This window comes from Artibeus jamaicensis, unplaced genomic scaffold (assembly GCF_021234435.1).
Source record: "Artibeus jamaicensis isolate MK-2021 breed Jamaican fruit bat unplaced genomic scaffold, CSHL_Jam_final scaffold_614, whole genome shotgun sequence".
Classification (NCBI taxonomy): Eukaryota; Metazoa; Chordata; class Mammalia; order Chiroptera; family Phyllostomidae; genus Artibeus; species Artibeus jamaicensis.
This window is the reverse complement of record NW_026522050.1, coordinates 8,282,729-8,305,371: the sequence shown is the minus strand read 5'-3', so window position 1 is coordinate 8,305,371 and position 22,643 is coordinate 8,282,729. Positions and strand designations below refer to the sequence as shown.

At 38.7% G+C, this 22,643-nt stretch overlaps 2 pseudogenes; both read left to right on the top strand.

The window, feature by feature from the left end:
* Positions 1-14,300: 14,300 nt before the first annotated feature.
* Positions 14,301-15,236, top strand: LOC119040527 (olfactory receptor 4C15-like; annotated as a pseudogene).
* A 1,812-nt stretch (positions 15,237-17,048) lies between these two features.
* LOC128626495 (olfactory receptor 4C11-like) lies at positions 17,049-19,791 on the top strand (annotated as a pseudogene).
* The last annotated feature ends 2,852 nt before the right edge of the window (positions 19,792-22,643 follow it).

Below are 22,643 nucleotides of genomic sequence, written 5' to 3'. Positions count from 1 at the left end.
ATAAAGAATAAATCTGAGAGGATTGCATTAGAATATGGTTATTACTTAAAGCCCATAATCATTTTGAACAACCTAGGATGACCCTTGCTTGAATTCTAACAACATTAGGTCATACTCATTAGGTAATTTAGCTTCCTATACAATTTTTTCTTAGGAAAGAAAAGTACTGACACATGGCAGAATAAGTGTATGTACATGCATGTGTGTATACGCACTAATTTTTTTCCTACATTTTATTCTCGTCCTCATGAATGAAGTCTTCAGAGCTAATCCCTAGAGCCTGGACACTTACAGAGTCAAGGTGCCATCTTGACAAGTTGATGATTAGAGAAGATGTTCTGAGAACTTACTCCTACTGAAATCTGTGCCTGAGCCTCCTTCACTGGGGGTGTCTACACTGAGGAACCCTCCAATTGCAATAAAAGCTAGAAACATCAGTGAAAACCTACACTGTCTGTGGAAAACCTCTCAAAATTAATTCTGTTTGTGGTGAGGGAGGGAGGAGTGTGATATTTGGACAAGACAGCACTGTCAGTGAGTCAGTGGCTCTTTGGGGTCTTCCCACTGCTCATCACTAAGGAGAGTAAGAGGCAGTAGAGAGTTTGGCAGCAGAAATAAGTGAAGGTCAGGAAAGAAGGGAGGACAGAGAACAATGCATTATGGAGATAGAGAAAGAAAAAAGGAAAGTGGAAATCTTGTCCATTTGGGAAAGAAGAAACTTTTTCTTTCTTATTTCTTGAGCATTACTTTGGGGTGTATGAACATTTGCAGGCAAATAATTGTCCATGTCTCTTATGTTTATTTTGGTAATAGGAAAGATGGTTTGTTTTTGATGTTTGGTTCTATAGTATCTCAAAAGTCAAAATTCAGGTCTTCGGAGAAGAATCTGGTATGAAAAGTGAGGCCTAGCACTTGTCAAATTTGGTCTTTTAGTTTCACAGGAGAATATTTTTAAATGTGTTTTTTCATATGGAAGACAACCTAATCCATGTGTATAATTCACAGCCCCCACCAACTCCACTTCAACTTCACAATCTCATTATCGAGTACTGTCATACCATTTCAGTACCCGGCTTTATAATTATCATCAAATTGGCACCAGAAAGTATTACTCCTAGTCATATGGACTAATGAGAAAAGAACACAATAAACTCATAAATATGTGAAGCATTTCCATCAACTGAAGACAAAATGTGATGTTGCACTAAAGATTCCCTATAGTTCTGGTTCAGGAAGGTGGTGGCAGAATAAATATTTTAGTCCCAAGTGGGGCATTTGTCAGAGCTCTCAATACCATTTCAAAAGCAGCTATTTAGTTTCATACTTCTTTCAAATGAGAAATTTCTCTAATTTCTTACACTTTCTTTTTGAGAGCATTTGCAAAAGGCCTTAGGAAGATTGTAGTTAAGTGTAATTGATTCTCAAGTAACCAAGACACTCAAAATAATACATCAATTAATACCTCTTGGTATTTCTTAAAATTTATTGCAGTGTGAAAAAATGTTTATTTGTGTCTAAATGAGAACTAAGGAAGCTTCATGAATTTCGTGAATTTCTCCCCTCGGGGAGAGGCTGGGATAAAATGCAGGCCATTGTACTCGAACAATAATAAAATATAATAATAAAATAAAAATAATAACAAATATAAAAAAGAAATTATATGTGTATGCGCATTCATACCCACAATTACTATTACAGAACTGTGCAAGCCCTATTCACAAAATTAATTAGCTTGAAGCAAGCAAAAGAGATAGGATTCCATTTTTTATCAAAAATGTTTGTTAGGTTAAAAAGATAAATGAAGAAAAATTGGTTCAATTTTCTTTTTCTTTTTTTTTAAAAATATTTTATTATTTATTTATCTTTAGAGGGGAAGAGGGGGAAGGATAGAGGGAGAGAAACATCAATGTATGGTTGCCTTTTGTGCGTCCCCTGCTGTGAACTGGCCTGCAGGGAACCGGCCTGCAACCCAGGCATGTGCCCTGACTGGGAATCGAACCGCGATCGTGTGGTTCACAGGCCCGCGCTCAATCCACTGAGCTATACCAGCCAGGGCTTATTTTTCTTTGTAACCTTATTTGTGCTTGTTCATGACATGACTTCCTGTTATTTGCAGCTGAGCTGTGGTTGTTGTGTCTGAGCTCACATTTTGGAAAAGAAGTTAGTGTTCCCATTATAGATATTGCATGTCCATCTGCTTCATGTATCATATGCAAAAGGAAACCAAAGTGAAAATAATAAAACAAATAAGGAGACATTCTCTCTAAGTCATGACTAAACTGTTCACTAATATTTGAGAGAAAATATTCACATATGAGCAATGAATCTGAATGCATGAATGATTTGTAAACAGAAACATTATGCTGATTGGATGTGACAGTAACCTATGCTGTCATATCCCTGATGGGCAGAAATGTCACAAGTGACCCTGAAATGGCAATGAGCTCTTCAGCCTTTCAAATGCTGAAGTTTAGGCTGGTAAATAATCTGGGCTGATAAATCATTTGGGCTGAATGTTAAGGCTGAAGCTGAACTTCAGGGAAGGTTTTTATAAAATTTACTAGGTATTCATATTTGATAAACAGTTGTTCACACACTAAAATGGTGACCTTAAAAACTATGTATATACACAAACAATAGTGGTGTGCTGGTGCTCTGAATGACAGGAAGGTGAGGAGAGGGATGTCAGGAAGGTATTTTGTGTAAAGGCAGAGAGTTGGCATGACCTCAATGGCAGGGAGAAAGGAAAGAGGGCTCAGACATAGTTCATGACAGGGCAAGGCACTGGACCCAGAGATACCATTCAAGGTGGCTGATGTAGTATCTTCAGACAATTCACTATGTTGGGGGAATTGTGTCTGCAAGTAGGAGCCCTTTTCAGTAGCTCAATAGTAAGATTCATCACCAAAGCTTCTTGCCAAAACATCTTGGGTTGCTACAAGAAGATATCACTGGAGGGTTGATTAAAAAAGTGCCTGTTAGTGTTGAAGTAGTTTTGGCACCAATCATTCTAAATAATTAAAGCATTGCATCAGCCTTGGAGACCATGAGTCCATGTTGGAAGGAGATAGTGGCCACAGTTGTCCATTTACAACAGGGAATCTACTTTTCCTTCCCTGCTTTGTGAGCCAAAGGCAGGGCTGGAGTCCAGGCACCTGTAACTAAGGCTGCTCTAAACAATACATCACCATCATTGCCTCAATATAGCTTATGACCCTAAGGAGTAACACCTTAGAGAGATGCTTGGCATATGTGTATAAATGTCTATACATCAGCTAACAAGCGACAGTGAATTTTTTAAAAATCGAAGGCTTATTTTTTAGAACATTTTTATGTTTAGCAGCAATGTTGAATAGAAGGTACAGAGAATTTCCATATACCTTGTGTAAGTATACAAAGCCTCATATACATATGCACATCCTCCTCCAATTATCAATTTCCTCTGCCAGAGAAGTACATTTGTTATACTTGTTGAATCGACCTTGGCACTTCACAGTCACCTAAGTCCATAGTTTATCTTAGGGTTCTATCTTGGTTTTGTGCATTCTGTGAGTTTGAACAAATGTATAATGACAGAAACCCATCATTATTATATTCTACAAAGTAGTTTCACTGCCCTAATAAACCTCTGTGCTCACTTATTCCTCTATTCACCCTATCCTGCCAATCTTCACATTGAATTATTAAATGGCAATACAAGATTACGGTAAATCTATCTTTAATTAGGCCACATTATTGAGCTCTTCACTTTTAAGGAATTTCTTGTAGGCTAAAGGACATGCAGACTCAAGATTCTGGAGGTTCAATTTTCAAAGATAGACCACACGTTAGGACACAAAATGAGCCTCAACAAATTCAAGAAAATTGAAATCATACCAAGCATTTTCTTTGACCACAAAGGGAATGAAATTGGAAACAACCCCAAAGAAAAAACCCCAAACCCCCAAAATCATGGAGACTGAATGGAATGCTATTAAACAATGAATGGGTCAAGAATGACATTAGGGAAGAAATAAAAAAGTTCCTGGAAAGAAATGAAAACGAACTCACAACAACGCAAAACTTATGGGACACAGTGAAGGCAGTCCTGAGAGGGAAGTTCATAGCAATACAGGCCTACCTAAAGAAGACAGAAACATTTCAAACAAACAACCTAACCTTACGCCTGCAAGAACTCCAGGAACAACAACAAAGACAGCCCATAGCAAGTAGAAGGAATGAAATAACCAACATCAGTAAAGAACTAAATGGCATAGAAACTGAAAGCACAATTCTAAGGATTAATGAATCCAGGAGCTGGTTCTTTGAAAAGATAAACAAAATAGACAAGCCTTTAAGTAGGCTCATCAAGAAAAGAAGAGAGAGGACCCAAAGAAACACAATCAGATAAGAAAGAGGAGAGATTACAACTGATACCACAGAAATAGAAGAGATTGTAAGAAATTACTATGAAGAACTGTATGCCAAGAAATTTGAGGAACTAGGGAAAATGGACACACTTCTAGAAAAATATAATCTTCCAAAACTCAATGAAAAAGAAGTAGAAAACCTGAATACACCAATAACAGCAAATGAAAGTGAAGCAGTAATAAAAAAACTCCCATCACACATAAGCCTGGACCAGATGGGTTCACAGGAGAATTCTACAAAGCATTTAAGGAAGAGCTAACCCCTATTCTTCACAGACTATTCCAAAAAATTGAAAAGGATGGAAAACTCCCAAACTCTTTTTATTAAGCCAGCATCATCCTAATTCCAAAACCAGATAGAGACACAACAAGGAAAAAGAACTTCAGGCCAGTATCGCTGATGAATGTAGACACTAAAATCCTCAACAAAATATTGGCAAATCCCATCCAACAATATATCAATAAAATCATACACCATGACCAACTGGGATTCATCCAAGGGATGCAAGGGTGATTCAATATTTGCAAATCAGTAAATGTAATACATCACATAAACAAAAGCAAAGACAAAAACCACATGGTCTTATTAATAGATGCAGAAAGTACTTCCGCCAAGATGGAGGCATAGGTGGATGTGCAGTGCCTTCTCACACAACCAAGTTTAGAGACAACTAAATATTAGCAATAGAAAACATAGCCAGAACACGGAAAAGTGAACTTTTTGGAAGTCCGTTAACAACAAATTCTTCAGCCTGACCGGTAAGGGGCGAAACCAGCGGCTGGAGAAGCGGGATTGCACAGGTCTCGGTCAGCCAGACTCAGGCGCAGAATCCAGGCGCAGGGTTGGACCTAGTGAGCGATAGAGCGAGCCACGAGGCGAGCGACCACGGGGAGACAGCGGGGGAGCGGTGCTGCGTGTTGACTGTGGTCGTGCATTTGTGCGTGGATAGACAAGCGAGGGAGTGGGCGGTTGGAGCGGGTCCTGGCGGGTCCCCGGGGCAAGTGGCAGTGGAGGGCACCGCCATTTCCCTGCTCTGACCCCACCTCCACATACAGAGTCATAACCCAGCAACTCTGAGTGGCCCGGCCCAGGTGAACCACCTAAGACGCTAATCATCACCCAGCTGTGAGAAACAGCAGAGGGGGCCGCCATTTCCCCGCTCTTACCACGCCCCCACATACAGCGTCACAACCCGGCGACCTGGGTGTCCAATGCACCGCTTCTCACACTTAAAGGGCCAGAACAGAACAAAAATGTTGCAAGAATATCTCAAAGCTCCAGAGCCCATAGATCTAAGCAATGAAGAAATAGCAAAACTCTCAGACGTACAGTTTAAAACACTGGTCATCAGGATCCTCATAGAACTGGTTGATTATACCGACAAATTAGACAAATATATGAAGGCGAAACTAATTGAAATGAACGGAATTGCACAGGACACCAATAGCAATGAAAAGGAAACTGGGACTCAAATCAATGGAGTGGACCAGAAGAAAGAAAATAATGGCCAAACAGAAAAGAGTCAAGAAGCAAGAATTCAAAGAAATGAGGAGAGTCTTAGGAACCTCCAGGACATCTTTAAACGCTCCAACATCCGAATTATAGGGGTACCAGAAAGGGGAAAGGCACAGCCACCAGTGGAAAACTTATTTGAACAAATAATAAAGGAGAATTTCCCCAATCTGGCAAAGGGGAAATAGACTTCCAGGAAATCCAGGAAGCTCAGAGAGTCCCAAAGAAGTTGGACCCAAGAAGGAACACACCAAGGCACATCATAATTACATTAGCCAAAATTAAAATGAAGGAGAGCATCCTAGAAGCAGCAAGAACTAAGGGGACAGTCACCTACAAAGGAGTGCCCATCAGACTGTCAGCAGATTTCTCAAAAGAGACCTTACAGGCAAGAAGGAGCTGGAAAGAGGTATTCCAAGTCATGAAATCCAAAAACCTACAACCAAGATTGCTCTATCCAGCAAAACTTTCATTTAGAATGGAAGGGCAGATAAAGTGCTTCTCAGATAAGATCAAATTCAAGGAGTTCATCATCACCAAGCCCTTATTATATGAAATGTTAAAGGGACTTATCTAAGAAAAAGAAGTTAAAGAAACATAAACAGTGAAAGGACAACAAACTCACAGTTATTAACAACCACACCTAAAACAAAAGCAAACTAAAAGGACAGCTAGATCAGGAGTGAAAACATAGAAATGAAGATCTCAAGGATGGTTAGCAACAGGGGAGTGGAAGGAGGAGAGGGGGGAGAAGGTACAGAAAATAAGTAGCATAGACAGTAGATAGAAAATAGATGGGGGGGGCAAGAATAGCATGGGAAATATAGAATCTAAAGGAATTGAGACACATGGTCATAAACTAAAGGGGGATAATGGTGGGGATGGGGGGTAGGGTGGAGGGGAATGAAAGGGGGAATAGAACAACTGTAACAGCATAATCAATAAAAAAATTTAAAATAAAATATAAATTAAAAAATAGATGCAGAAAAATCTTTAGATAAGGTACAACACCTATTTATGATAAAAACACTCAGGAAGTGGGAATAGAGGGAGCATTCCTCAATATAATAAAGGCCATATATGAAAGACCTACAGCCAACATCATATTCAACTGGCAAAAACTAAAAGCTTTTCCACTAAGATCAGGAACAAGACAAGGATGTCCACTTTCACCACTTCTATTCAATATAGTACTGGAAGTTATAGCCACAGCAATCAGGCAAAAAAAGGAAACAAAAGGCATCCAAATAGGAAAGGAGGAAACAAAATTGTCATTGTTTGCAGATGACATGATAGTGTACATGGAAAATCCTATAGACTCTACCCAAAAAACTTCTCAAAGTAATTAATGAATTTGGCAAAACAGCGGATTACAAAGTCAATATCCAGAAAAAGAATGCATTTTTGTATACCAACAATGGATCAGCTGAAGCAGAAATCAAGGAAAAAAATCCCATTTGATATAGCAAAAAGAAAAATAAAATATCTGGGTATAAATCTAACTAAGGAGGTAAAAGGCCTGTATGAAGAAAAATACACAACACTGAAGAAAGAAATCAAGGAAGACACAAACAAATGGAATCATATACCATGCTCATGGATTGGAAGAATTAACATAATCAAAATGTCCATACTACCCAAAGCAATTTACAGATTCAATGAAATACCTATGAAAGTACCAATGGCATATTTCACAGACATAGAACAAACACTTCAAAAATTTATATGTAACCATAAACAAGCCCGAATAGCTGCTGCTATTTTGAGAAAGAAGAACAAAGTAGGAGGGATCACAATACATGATATCAAACTTTATGACAAGGCCACTGTAATCAAAACAGCCTGGTACTGGCATAAAAACAGGCACATAGATCAATAGAACAGAACAGAGAGCCCAGAAATCAACCCAACTCTCTACAGTCAATTAATATTTGACAAAGGGGGGCAATAACATAAAATGGAGTAAAGTTAGCCTCTTCAACAAATGGTGATGGGAGAACTGGACAGCTACGTGCAAAAAAATGAAACTTGAGCACAGACTTACACCATACACCAAAATAAATTCAAGGTGGATAAAAGACTTAAATATAAGCCGTGACACCATTAAAGTCCTAGAGGAGAACATTGGCAAGAAAATCTCAGATATTTCTTGCAGCAACTTCTTTACTGATATGTCCCCTAGAGTAAGGAATATAAAGAAAAGAATAAACAAATGGGATCTCATCAAAATAAAAAGCTTCTGCATGGATAAAGAAAACAGTATTAAATTAGCAAGACAACCAACTGTATGGGAAAATATATTTGCCAGTGATACCACAGACAAAGGTTAATCTCCAAAATATACAAAGAACTTACATGACTCCACTCTAAGAAGACAATGAACCCAATTAAAAAATGGGAAAAGGACTTGAACAGACACTTCTCAAAGGAGAACATACAGGGGATTCAGAGACAGATTAAAAGATGCTCAATATTGCTAGCCATTAGAGAGATGCAAATTAAAACCACAATGAGATACCACTTTACACTGATGAGGATGGCTATCATAAACAAAGCAACAAACAACAAATTTTGGAGAGGTTGTGGGGAAAAGAGGACCCCAGTTCACTGTTGGTGGGATTGCAGACTGGTACAACCATTATGGAAAACAGTATGGAATTTTCTCAGAAAAATAAAAATCAACCTTCCTTTTGACCCAGCAAAATTCCACTGCTATGATTATATCCCAAGAATCCTAAAACATCAATTTCAAAGACCCTATGCACTACAATGTTCATAGCAGCACAATTTACAATAGCCAAGAGTTGGAAGCAACCTAGGTACCTGTCTGTAAATGAATGGATCAAATAATTGTGGTACATCTACACAATGGAATTCTATACAGCAGAGAGAAAGAAGGAGCTACTACCCTTTGCAACAACATGGATGGAACTGGGAAGCATTATGCTGAGTGAAATAGGCCAGGTGCTGAAAGAAAAATACCATATGATCTCACCTTTAACAGAAAGCTAAACAACAAAACAAACAAGCAAGCAGAAAAAAAATAAAGACAATGAGATAGAGAACAAGGGGACAGTGACCAGAGGGGAGAGGGGAGGGAAGTTAAGGGAAAAAAGGGGGAGGGATTTGGAGGAACAAATGGGAAGGACACAGGGACGAGAACTAAGGGGGTGGAAATGGGAGGGAGGTGGGGAGCAAGGGGCGGGGGAGGCTGGGATGGGAAAAATAGACAAAAAACTGTACTTGAAAAATAACTAAATAAAATTAATTAAAAAAAAGAAAAAAACACTGCACCACTTCCTTCTGGACTCCACGATTCCAGACGAGGAATCTACAGTCAGTTGATTTGGTGTTTCCTCATAGGTAATGTGTCTTTTGTCTCTGGCTGCTTTCGAGACTTAGTCGAGTTTTCAAAAGTGCAATTATAAAGTACTCTGACTTTATCCTGTTTGTGATTTGCACAGTTTCTTAGATCTGTAAGTTTATGTATTTTGCCAGACTTTGGGAGTTTTCAATAAATATTTCTTTAAAAAAATAGGTTCACTTAATTTTCCTCAAGTGCATTTGATGTCATAAGTAGCCTCAGCTTTCTGCTGATCAGAACTGTTCAGGAATAGTTACATGGCTGAACTGCAAATGCTTTAGTGCTATTGGTCGTGGCTTTGTCTCTGTATTAAAATGAACTAAATTGCTAGGGCAATAGAAAAAAGAAGGTTCAGGCATCTATCAGGAAGGACATAGGTGGACATAGAGAAAGGTTATGTTTTCTTTTATGTTTTTTTAAATTCCAGAAAGAATAAGGGTGTACCAGTTGAGACATTTAGGGACAACAGCAGAGGATTATGGAGAGGAGAGAAAGGGCTCTGAAGTCAGAGGAGAACATTTTTTCAGATACTCAAAAAGGAACACAATTAGCTAGATAGAGAATAAATCTTTATGCTAAAGGAAAGAATACAATGGATTTAAGGAACTTAACTAGGAGAATAGTTTAAATTGGGTTTTAGTCTATCCTTTTTAATTTTAATAATTATATTTACTAGAAAAATACATGCAAAATGTGACTGATAAACACATAGAGGTACATATAAATGCATCTAAAATTCACTGCTTGAAATACAATTACAAAGTACTACTTTGAAAACCTTACTACTAGTTTTTCTTTTTTTAAATTTAATTATTGTTCAAGTACAGTTTTCTGTGTTTTACTCCCATCTCATTCCCACCCCCTTTAGTTGTTGCCCATGTGTCTTTATACTAGTTCCTGTAAATCCTTCCCCTTTTTCCCCCTGAAATTATCTCTCCTCTGCCCTCTGGTCACTGTCCTTTAATTCTCTATTTTATATAGTTTTGAATATTATGTGTATTTTGATGTTGAAACAGGAATTTTTATTGTTTTGGAACAACTGAGGCTAGCATCAGTTTGCTGAGAAAATTTATGAGAAAGAAATAGTGGGTACTGGGGGAGAGTGGGGAGGCCAAATTCCCAAGGCTACAGCCCACGAGGTCACTTAAGGCCCAGAGTCCATGACTGGGAGGTGCCTTGCACCATCTGGTGCAGCTCCAGTATTTTAAAATACATGGCTATGAAGAAAGGAAAGATCTTGGAATATTCTAGGAAAAATATGAACAGAATCAGCTGCTTCCTGTAGAAATGCATGAACTTCAAATTAATTTCAAAGTGAGTATAGAGACTGGGAAGGGCTGGGCCAATGATATCGCTGTTCATGGAAGATTTATATTAGTTTATGATTTTGAGTGTATGATTGTATGTGTGTTAGCATGTTAGTTCCACTAATGCAAATTAAGTATACTGGAGATAATAAAATTATACTCAAATCCCATCTCCTTTGTTTTTAACAGTTCAGATGGAGGATGATATTGTGGGTATTGTGGGTTTTAAATTTGATTCTTTTTGGTTTGCAGAATGACGCTCAACCCACAGAGCTACACCAGTCAGGGCTTAAGCTTGATCCTTAATGTTAAATCCACATACTGAAAGTAAGTCTATCATATGTTCTGTTCTAGAATTTAAAATTACATTAGTATGTTTGTGCAAAGAAGCAGAATTATTACACTTTTTAAAATGTCTCATTTATTATATTGTAAACATGCCTCACCATCTATGTCCTCATATTATTTAGCATTCACAGCATCTTAATTTTTAGTAATCTGATTTGCATAAACATCTTCCTATTATTGAACATTTATATACTTCTAAATTTTTTATTGTTATAAAAGACATGCATCATCTTCAGTTATAGAACTTACATTACCCCATTTCACCTTTAGAAAATTTTTTAGGTTTGTGTTCTAAAAAAAGGATTAGAAACACGTTTACAATCCTGAAAATATTTGTTAAAACATTTCTGAAAGGATTATATGAAATCAAGTAGTTTGATTCCAATTTAAGAATTGATATAATTTTTCCCCTTTTTATTGAATTGATTGGGGTGACACTGGTTAACAAAATGATACGATTTTCAGGTACACAATTCAACAACACATCACGTGTACATTGTATTGTTGTTCCGCACTCAATTCTAGTTTTTGTCTGTCATCATTTATTCTTCCCATACTTTCCTTCACCACACCCTCCTCCAAACCTCCCCTCTCCCTGACAATCACCACATTGTTGGCTGTGGCCATGAGTGTTCTATCTTGTCTTTTTCTTTTTTGTCAGTCTCCTCAGTTCCCTCCCTCAGCAGCCTTCACCTCCAGCAGCTGTAAGCCTTTTCTCTCTATCTATGAGTCTGTATTTTGTTTGTTCATTCATTTATTTATTAGATTGCATATATGAGTGGGATCATATTGTACTTGCCCATTTCTCCTGACTGGCTTACTTCACTCAAAATCATGCTCTTCAAGTCTATCCATACTGTTGCAAAGGGTAAGCTTTTCTCATTTTTTACATCCCAGCAGTATTCCATGGTTTAAATGTACCTTTAGTGAGGATGAGGATGTGGAGAAAAGGAACCCTGGGGACTGTTGATGGGAATGCAGATTGGTGCAGCCACTGTGGAAAACACCATGGAGATACTTCAAAAAATTACTAATGGAATTGCCTTATGACTCAGTGATTCTACTTCTGGGAATTTATCTGAATAAACCCAAAATACTAATTTGAAAGAACATATGCCCACTATGTTCATTGATGACAAGCTGATAACTGCTGGATCATACATTGGTATCATTTACTTTTGAACAAATGGTTGTTGACTGATCCAGTGACCTTATAGTGTTTGCTTTATACTCTGATTTTCTGCGTGATAATTTGTTGTTGAATATGGTGTTCAAAGTACACCTTTGTTTAAGAATGTCTAGTACGTTGGGGAATGTAATGGAAATGGTTATTTTAAAGTAAGAAAAAAGAGAAAGGTTATCCTAAAGAATTATATCTTTATTATAAATTGCTTTTGTTAACTCTGAATGGTCTTCACAAAGATCAGGTTATTTTTAGGTTTCACAGTAAGCCTCATTATTATTTTATTTACCAATTTAACAAACAGATTTTATGCATATGTACACACACTTTGGGACATAAAGTTCTGTTGTATGTAGTGGTGAGGACACAACCATTCTTGAAAGTCTGATGTGTAGCTATAGACGATAGTTAATAAATTGGAGTACTTATCTGGATAACTCATGGGTAAGGTGACTGTCTTACTAAGTAAAGGGAATAGTTACTAAAATTGGCCAGAGCACTTACCATAAGCAAGTTTCTACATTTTGTCAAATTGACACTCCTCGTAGTCCTGTGGGATGAGCAGGAAGGTTATACATGAACATACTTAGTTTTGCAATACAAAGTCATATAAATGACAAGTTGTACAATATCAGATGGGGCACATAGTATAAATAATTATTAAATATATAAAAATGTCCAAGACTCTAGCTAAACTCAACATATTGTTTCTATTCCTTACCCATGTGGATGTTACACAATTTGTATGTGTAGTAATTGGACTATTACTTTCTGAATCTACATCACTTGCTCTGTGTCATCAAGGAGCCTCCTTCAAGGATGAGCAAAAGACTCAGAAGACTTTGATTTCCACTGGTGCATGAAGCAAAGAAGGGCCAGTCTCTGCTCCTCTGTCTCTTGGTTCATTAGGAATCCTTAAGTGTTGTAGCTGGGAGTCTGTGTTTAAATTCCAGACAGTATGTTCCTTGACAATTTCTTCTTTTCAGCATGGATTGTCTTCCAGGAAAATAGGGATAAAAAGATATAACATGGACTGTTTTCTAGGACTATTTCTTCAATGGCTGCTTTCTTTACATTAGTTCACTTGTGTCAGCTGACAATACCCTTAAGTAGGTAGGTATTAATGTTTTTCATAAACACCCATTCTTATTTTTTTAAATGATGAATGAAGAAAGGACCCAACTCAGCATGTGCATACTTGTACATGTTAGTGTAGAGCTAGGCGCTTTTCCATAGAGCTTTCTTCTTTTAGAGGGAATGAATTAACTCATCTTCTTTGTTTTGCTTTCTAAATGAATTTACAGGTGGGAAAAATGATTAATAAAAAATTATATAGACATCAAGTGTACAGTTTTATAATACATCACCTGTGTATTGTATTGTGTGTTCACCACCCAAAGTCAAGCCTCCTTCTATCACCATTAATTCACCCTTTAACCTCTTCTACATACCCCTGTGCCCCCTCTTCTTCCCTCTGGCAATCACCACACCATTTTCTGTGTCCATGAGTTGTTTTTCTTAATCCTTTCACCTTTTCAACAATCCCCTAACCCACCTCCCCTCTCATAGCTGCCAGTATGCTTTTTGTATTCATCTTAAAAGGCCCAATTCAGTTCAGAGTTAAAAAAATTGAATGTGTAGTGATGATTTGCCGATGACTCCTAAACTAGGAGTTCTTTGTTCTTCTCTTTATAGATATGTTCATCTCCCCGGTCAGTGATGGCATGCGGATCACCCCATTCCCATTCCATACTAATGGCAGCCATGACCAGTAAATTACAAGTTCTCTGGCTCAGTGTGGATATGCCTTCAGCATCCTCATAAACAATTCACTTCAGGAAAAGTTGATCTGTTTTGGTAGTGGGTAGATAAAAACTGTCTCTTCCCTACTCTGTATAAATACTTCTTCTGCATACAAGCTCTAGCCAGTTTAAAGTATTGAATAATTTATCTCCTCTCTCTCTGCTGCATAACATTCCACTATAGCCTACCACAATTGTCTAATTTACTGACTCTTTACAACAGAAGCATATAATCAGCTTTTAACGTAGATGTACCAATTGTTGAATGACTGTGGATAAATGGCATCAAGCAAACTGGTCCCAGGTGAATTATTTTTTCATAATTGGAGATTTTATATGCTTAGTCTGGCGGCATTTTGCATATTTTGGAAATCATGGAAAACCAAAGTTTTGTTACTGAGTTTGTTCTCTTGGGCTCACAGAATCCAATGTCCAGAAAATAGAATCTGTTATATTTTTGTTGAGCTACATGACAACTCTCGGGTGGCAACTGCTACACTTTCTTTAGCTGTCCATCAGCAGCCCAGCACTCCTGGGCTCCCCCCATGTACTTCTTCTTGGCTTTCTTGTCCCTCCTGGATGCCTGCCTCTGCACCGTCACTGGCCGAAGATAATTGTAGACTCTCTGTATGAGAGGAAAACCATCTCCTTTGAGGGCTGCATGACCCAGCTCTTTGCTGGACACTTCTTTGGTGCTGCAGAGATGATTGTCCTCACAGCTATGGCCTATGATCGCTATGTGGCCATCTGCAAGCTCCTTGCACTACTCTTCTGTCATGAACTGGAGGCTCTGTGGCATTCTGATGGGGGTGGCCTGGACAGGGGGCTTCCTGCATTCCACAATACAAATTCTCTTTTGTTTTACAGCTGCCCTTCTGTGGCCCCAATGTCATCGATAATTTTATGTGTGAGTTGTACCCAGTACTAGAGCTGGCCTGCACTGACACTCATGTCTTTGGCTTTTTTGTGGTGGCCAACAGTGGGTTTATGTGCATCATAATATTCTCTGTTGCTTGTCTCCTATGGTGTCATCTTGTGGTCTCTGAGAACCCACAGTATTGAAGGACAGCGAAAAGCTCTCTCCACTTGTGGATCTCACATTGCTGTTGTGGTTTTGTTCTTTGTCCCCTGCATATTCACTTATGCCCGACCTCCATCCACTTTCTCTTTTGACAAAATGGTGACAATATTTTACACCATCCTAACGCCATTGCTCAATCCTTTCATTTACACCATCAGGAATAGGGAAGTGAAAAAATGCCATGAAGAATATGTGGAGTAGAATAATTGTAGTTTGTGATGAAAGATGAGACTGATTTGATGGAGTCTACACTCGGTGTGTGTTCTAAGACATGATGGAGCTGCTGAATGTAGTTCCTGCAGTGAAGAGTTAGAGTGGTCTAGGTTCCCCTAAGTTTTCCTTGGTATCAGAACTCTCAAAAGCATGTCTGCTCCCTGAGGGGGCCAATAAGCCATAGATGGCATTGAGGCTAAATTGGTAGAAGTTTCTGTTTTGCAGGACCCCTTACTTGTAGACATTTAGGATGACAATAGGATGGGGCTGTTATTTCTCCACACCTGGGTTTTCAAGAACCCTTGTCCATGATTCCTAACTGCACCCTCTTTCTTGTCTAGGGGCAATGATATTGCAGTAGGTAATAGAGACAGAAATTGAGTTCTGTGATGAAATCTTGCATCAAACTATCCTCCCTAATATTTTCTTTGCTCCTTCTCTCTCTATCTGTATGCTACCCTCTGATTATTTTTTTGTTTCTGCTCACTTTCACTCTCTTTTCTCTCCTGTACTCACTTCACCCATTCTCTACTCTTGCTTCTTCTTCACTCTTATTCATTTAGGTATCTATTTTCTGGTTTGGTATTTGCTTCACCAGGTAGTATATAGAACCCGATTCTTGAATTAGAATGGAAAATTAAGGTAACAATTTGTTCTTCTTGGAGGGCTCAGGATTTTTGCTTTCTAAGATATACCTGATCCTAGAAAGTCTTCATAAAATCTACATGAAATGGGTGTGCTGTTTTTATGTGACATGGTTGGTGAATGCTGGAGAGAAGCTATCTAGTAGTACCCCATTCTAGTTTTAACCTAACTGTACTTGGAAAAATGTCCTTCCTTTCTTCCTTCCTTCCTTCCTTCCTTCCTTCCTTCCTTCCTTCCTTCCTTCCTTCCTTCCTTCTTTCCTTTATTATGTATTTATTTTTTATCATTCTCGAAGCACAGTTGTCTCCATTTGCCCCCTGACACTGCCCCTCACCACAGCCATCCCCACTCCCCACTTTTGATTCTACCCCTGTTTGGTTTAGTCCATGAGTACTTTATACAAGTTCCTGACAACACCCCCCATTATCTCCTCCAGCATTTTCTCCGTTACTGTCATTTTGTTTTTTAATTTCAATGTCTCTGGTTATATTTTGCTTGCTCGTTTGTTTATTTTGTTGGTTCCCCAGTAAATGAGTGGATGAAACACTATGATATAATTACACGATAGAATACTAGTGCAGCAGAAGGAAAGAAAGACTTCTACCCATTGCAACAACATGGATAGAAATGGAGAGCATTATACTAAGTGAAATAAGACAAGCAAGGAAAATAAATTTCTACTCACCTCTAAGTGGAAAACATTTCTGATACACCGGTCAAAGTTTCCACATTGAAAGGACCAGGCACATAGGTACACTTACCTTACAAAAGAATGTGCAGTGAATATGAGAATAACAATAGTGAAAATTGTTTGAATAATAAAATTATACAACAAGAATAATATATAATCCATGATTGTGTCATCCAGTGGAAATAACACACACGCAATCTAGGCAAATAGGTGATAGAGGCATTTGTCTATGTGGGAGAAAAGGGGGAGACATGTATTATCAAATATATTTGAACTGGTTCAAAATTTCTACAGGTAGGACTTCCGCCAAGATGGAGGCATAGGTGGAGATGATGTAGCTTCCTCACACAACCTAGTTTAGAGACAACTAAATAATAGCAATAGCAAACATAGCCAGAACACAAAAAAATTGAACTTTTCGGAAGTCTTATAACAACAAATTCTTCAGCCTGACTGGTAAGAGGGGCGAAACCAGCAGCTGGCAGAGCGGGTATGCACGGAAAACTTGGTCAGATGGACTCAGGCACGCAGAATCGAGGTGCAGCGTTGGACCTGGTGGGCAACTCAGCAAGCAATCGTGGGGAAACAGCGAGGGCAGGGCTGTGGGTTGACTGTGGTCCCCTATTCCTGTGTGGATAGACAAGCGAGGGAGTGGGTGATTGGATGAGAGCCAGCAGCCCCAGGGCAAGCAGCGGGGAGGGCGCCGCCATTTCCCTGCTCTGACCCCGCCTCCACATACAGAGTCACAAACCAGTGACCTGGGAATCCAAGGCTCCACTCTTCATACTTAAGGAGCTCAAACAGACCAAAAATGGCTCAAGAAGATCCCATTCCCCAGAGCCTATAAAGTAAGCAATGAAGAAATAGCAAAACTCTCAGACGCACAGTTTAAAACACTGGTGATCAGGATCCTCACAGAACTGGTTGGATTTTAGCCACAAATTAGACAAACATATGAAGGTGAAACTAATTGAAATGAATGGAATTGCACAGGAAACCAATAGCGATGAGAGGGAAACTGGGACTCAAATCAATGGAGTGGACCAGAAGAAAGCAAATAATGGCCAAACAGAAAAGAATGAAGAAGCAAGAATTCAAAAATATGAGGAGAGTCTTAGGAACCTCCAGGACATCTTTAAACACTCCAACATCTGAATTATAGGGGTAGCAGAGGGGGAAAGGAACAGCCACCAGTGGAAAACTTATTTGAAGAAATAAGAGCGAGAATTTCCCCAATCTGGCAAAGGAAATAGACTTCCAGGAAATTTAGGAAGCTCAGAGATTCCCAAAGAAGTTGGACCCAAGAAGAAACACACCAAGGCACATCATCATTACATTAGCCAAGATTAAAATGAAGGAGAGAATCCTAGAAGCAGCAAGAGCTAAGGGGACAGTCACCTACAAAGGAGTTCCCATCAGACTGTCAGCTGATTTCTCAAAAGAGACCTTCCAGGCAAGAAGGGGCTGGAAAGAGGTATTCCAGGTCATGAAATCCAAACACCTACAACCAAGATTGATCTATCCAGCAAAACTTTCATTTAGATAGAAGGACAGATAAAGTGCTTCTCAGACAAGATCAAGTTCAAGGAGTTCATCATCACCAAGCCCTTATTATAGGAAATGTTAAAGGGACTTACCTAAGAAAAAGAAGTTAAAAAAGATAAACAGTGAAAGGACAGCAAACTCACAGTTGTTAACAACCACACCTGAAACAAAAGCAAACTAAGGGGACAGCTAGATCAGGAGTGGAAACATAGAAATGAAGATCTCAAGGAGGGTTAGCAACAGGGGAGTGGGAGGAGGAGAAGGGGGGAGAAGGTACAGAAAATAAGTAGCATAGACAGTAGATAGAAAATAGATGGGGGGCAAGAATAGTATGGGAAATTTAGAATCTAAAGAACTCAAGACACATGGTCATAAACTAAAGGGGGGGGTAATGGTGGGGGATGGGGGGTAGGGTGGAGGGGAATGAAGGGGGGGAATAGAACAACTGTAAAGCATAATCAATAAAAATAAATTAAAAAAATTTCTACAGGTATAAGTGAGAATGAAAGAAAGGAAAATTACACTCTTTACTACTGTGATATATTCCCAGATGAGGGAGTAAGGAAAGTAAAGGAGTGTTAGGATACATGAATCAGTTCAGTGATAAAACCCCTGAAAATATTGGTCTGATGCAATGTATCCATCTTGTCAGGAGCTATGTTTGCGTGTTTTGTCCCCCAAATTTCTCTTTGCTTATTGAAAATATAAGAAAGTAGAATTATACGATGGACTTTCATGGTTGTCCAACATCTATCCATAATTTTATCTCTTAGAACATTTTTGATTTTAGGGAGATCATCTCTATGTTTGATCTCTGTTATTGATCAAAGCAATATTTATGGTCTTCTTGATTCTTTACCTAACAACACTGTCAGGGGAACTTTCTCATTGTAGTGGCTTTTAAAACAACAAGACCCTTGGGAATCCCATGTGCTTCTTCCTGTTCTATCTGTCCTCTTCTGATGTCTGCCTCTGTACAACCACAGCCCCCAGATTGATTGTGAATGCCCTTTCCAGAAGAAGACCACTTCCTACAATGAGTACAGACTCAGGTTTTCACAGTCCACTTATTTGGGTGCATTGAGGTCTTTGTGCTCATCCTCATGGCCTTTCATTGCTACATCGCCATTTGTAAGTGCTTGCAATACCCAATCATCATGAGCCAGAGAGTCTGTGGTGTGTTGGTGATTCCGGCCTGGATGGGATCTTGTGTCCACTCTTCAGCACAGATTTTCATAGCTTTGCAATTGCCCTTCTGTGGTGCCAATGTGACTGACCCCTATTTCGGTGATATTTCGGTGACTTGCAGCCCTTGATGAAACTTGCCTGCATTGACACATATGTGATAAATTTGCTAGTTGTCTCTAATAGTGGGGGCCATTTTCATGGTGATTTTTATAATCCTGCTTATCCCTATGTTGTCATCTTGTGTTCTCTGAGAAACCACAGCATAGAAGAAAGGTGAAAAGCCCTTTCCACATGCACATCCCACTTTATTGTGGTTGTCATATTTTTTGGATTCATGTGTATTTGGTTCATAATATACTTGCCCTCCAATAACGTTTCCAGTAGACAAGATGGTGGCTCTTTTTAATACAATTGGGACATCCTTGCTCAACCCTCTGATCTATACATTGAGAAATGCTGAGGTGAAAATGCCATGAAAGTGTTATGGTGTAACAAAGTATGACTTCAGTTAATAAAAACGAAGTGGGTCTTTGGTTTTCATGACTTGGAATACCTCTTTCCAGCCCCTTCTTGCCTGTAAGGTCTCTTTTGAGAAATCAGCTGACAGCTAGATCAGGAGGAGAACCATAGAAATGAAGATCACATGGAGGGTTAGCAACAGGGAAGTGGGAGGAGGAGAAGGGGGGAGAAGGTACAGAAAATAAGTAGCATAGACAGTAGATAGAAAATAGATAGGGGGAGGGTAAGAATAATAGGGGGAAATACAGAATCTGAAGAATTTGAGACACGTGTTCATGAACTAAAGGGGGAAATGGTGGGGGAGGGGTATGCAGGGTGGAGGGGAATGGAGGGGGAGGAATAGAACAAATGTAATGGCATAATCAATAAAAAAAGTTTAAAAAAAAACAGATGTGGGGACTCTTATGTACACTTCCTTAATATCTTTGTTTTGTTTCATGGGCAGGCAAGGTAAAACATTGTTTTGTGGAAATAAAGAAGAAATCTGAGAGGACTGCATTAGAATATGGTTATGACTTAAAGCCCATAATCATTTTGAGCAACCTAGGATGACCCTTGCTTGAATTCTATCAACATTTGGTCATACTCATTAGGTAACTTAGCTTCCTATACAAATTTTTCTTAGGAAAGAAAAGTACTGACACATGACAGAATAAGTGTATGTGTCATGCATGTATGTATATGCACCAATATTTTCCCCCTACATTTCATTCTCTCATCCTTATGAATGCAGTCATCAGAGCTAATCCTTAGGGCCTGGGCACTTTACAGAGTGAAGGTTGTCATCTTTCCAAGCCGATGATTAGAGAAGATGTTCTGAGAAATTACTCCTCTGGAAATCTGTGCCTGAGCCTCCTTCACTGGGGGGTGTCTACACTGAGGAACCCTCCAATTGCAATAAAAGCTAGAAACATCAGTGAAATCCTACACTGTCTCTTGGAAAACCTCTCAAAATTAATTCTGTGTGTGGTGAGGGAGGGAGGAGAGTGATATTTGGACAAGACAGCACTGTCAGTGAGTCAGTGGCTCTTTGGGGGTCTTCCCACTGCTCCTCACTAAGGAGAGGAAGAGACAGTAGGGAGTTTGGCAGCAGAAATAAGTGGTCAGGAAAGAAGGAAGGACAGAGAACAATGCATGATGAAGAGAGAGAAAGGAAGAAAGTGGAAATCTTGTCCAATTGGGAGAGAAGGAGCTTTATCTTTCTTGTTTCCTGAGCATTACTCTTGGGTGTATGAACATTTACAGGCAAATAATTTCCTTGGCTCTTATGTTATTTGGGTATCATGAAAGAAGGCTTGTTTTTTGCTGTTTGATTCTATAGTATCTCAAAAGTCAAAATTCAGATTTTTTGAGAAGAATCTAGTATGAAAAGTGAGGCCTAGCACTTGTCAAATTTGGTCTTTTAGTTTCACAGGAGAATATTTTTAAATGTGTTTTTTCATATGGAAGACAACCTAATCCATGTGTATAATTCACAGCCCCCACCAACTCCACTTCAAGTTCATAATCTCATTATCGAGTACTGTCATACCATTTCAGTACCCAGGTTTATAATTATCATCAAATTGGCACCAGAAAGTATTACTCCTAGTCATATGGACTAATGAGAAAAGAACACAACAAACTCATAAGTATGTGAAGCATTTCCATCAACTGAAGACAAAATGTTATGTTGCACCACACATTCCCTAAGTTCTGGTTCAGGAAGGTGGTGGCAGAATAAATACTTTAGTCCCAAGTGGGGGCATTTGTCAGAGCTCTCAATACCATATTTGAAAGCAGCTATTTAGTTTCATACTTCTTTCAAATGGGAAATTTCTCTAATTTCTTACAGTTTCATTTGGAGAGCGTTTGAATAAGGCCTTACGAAGATTGTATAAGTGTAATTGATTCTCAAGTAACCAAGACACTCAAAATAATACATCAGGGAGGTGGGGAACAAGGGGCGGGGGAGGCTGGGATGAGAGAAATAGACAAAAAACTCTACTTGAAAAAAAACTAAAATTAAAAAAAGAAAAGGGTAATAAAAATACATCAATTAATATCTCTTGGTATTTCTTCAAATTTATTGTAGTGTGAAAAAATGTTTATTTGTGACTAAATGAGAACTAAGAAAGCTTCATGAATTTCCTTCTCATTATTAAATAATAGAGAGCCCAGATCTTCTTATATTTTAAATAAGGGCTTGATTAGAAAAGGTGAGAGAAGCATAATGGAATAAAGAGACTGAAATCACAGAATAAAGCACAGCTTTGTTAAAAACCTAAACAACGCATTAATATATTCTGAAGAAGAGAAAATCTACAAAATCCTCTAGGTAGAGGTGAAACTCATATCTGTGAGTAGTTTGTTATTTTACTCAAGCAACACCTTGCAGAAAGATTGAATAAAGCCTAAAATAATAAAAGGGTTGGAGAGCTATGGAAACGACCCTGAACCGGGATGCCCAACCTACTCAGGGATGAGATGGTACTTAATTTGGAAATCGTGAAAGAATAGAATGAATGGGAGGAAGGATAGCAAAAAATACTGAAAGAAATATTGGCCAATTTCCCCCAAGTTAAGTAATTAATGAGTTAATTAATTAAAAATTCTATTGATTTATTCTTAGAGGGTATGGGAGGAAGAAAAAGATGGATAGCAACATCAATGTGCGGTTGCTTCTCCTATGGTCTTGACTGGGGACCCAGCCTGCAACCCAGGCATGTGCCCTGACTGGGAATCAAAAGAGTGACTCTTTGGTTTGCAGCCCACACTCAGTCCGCTGAGCTACACCAGCCAGGGAAAGTTTCCCCCAAGTTTAATAAAAGCTAGAAATGCACAAAACTAAGAATT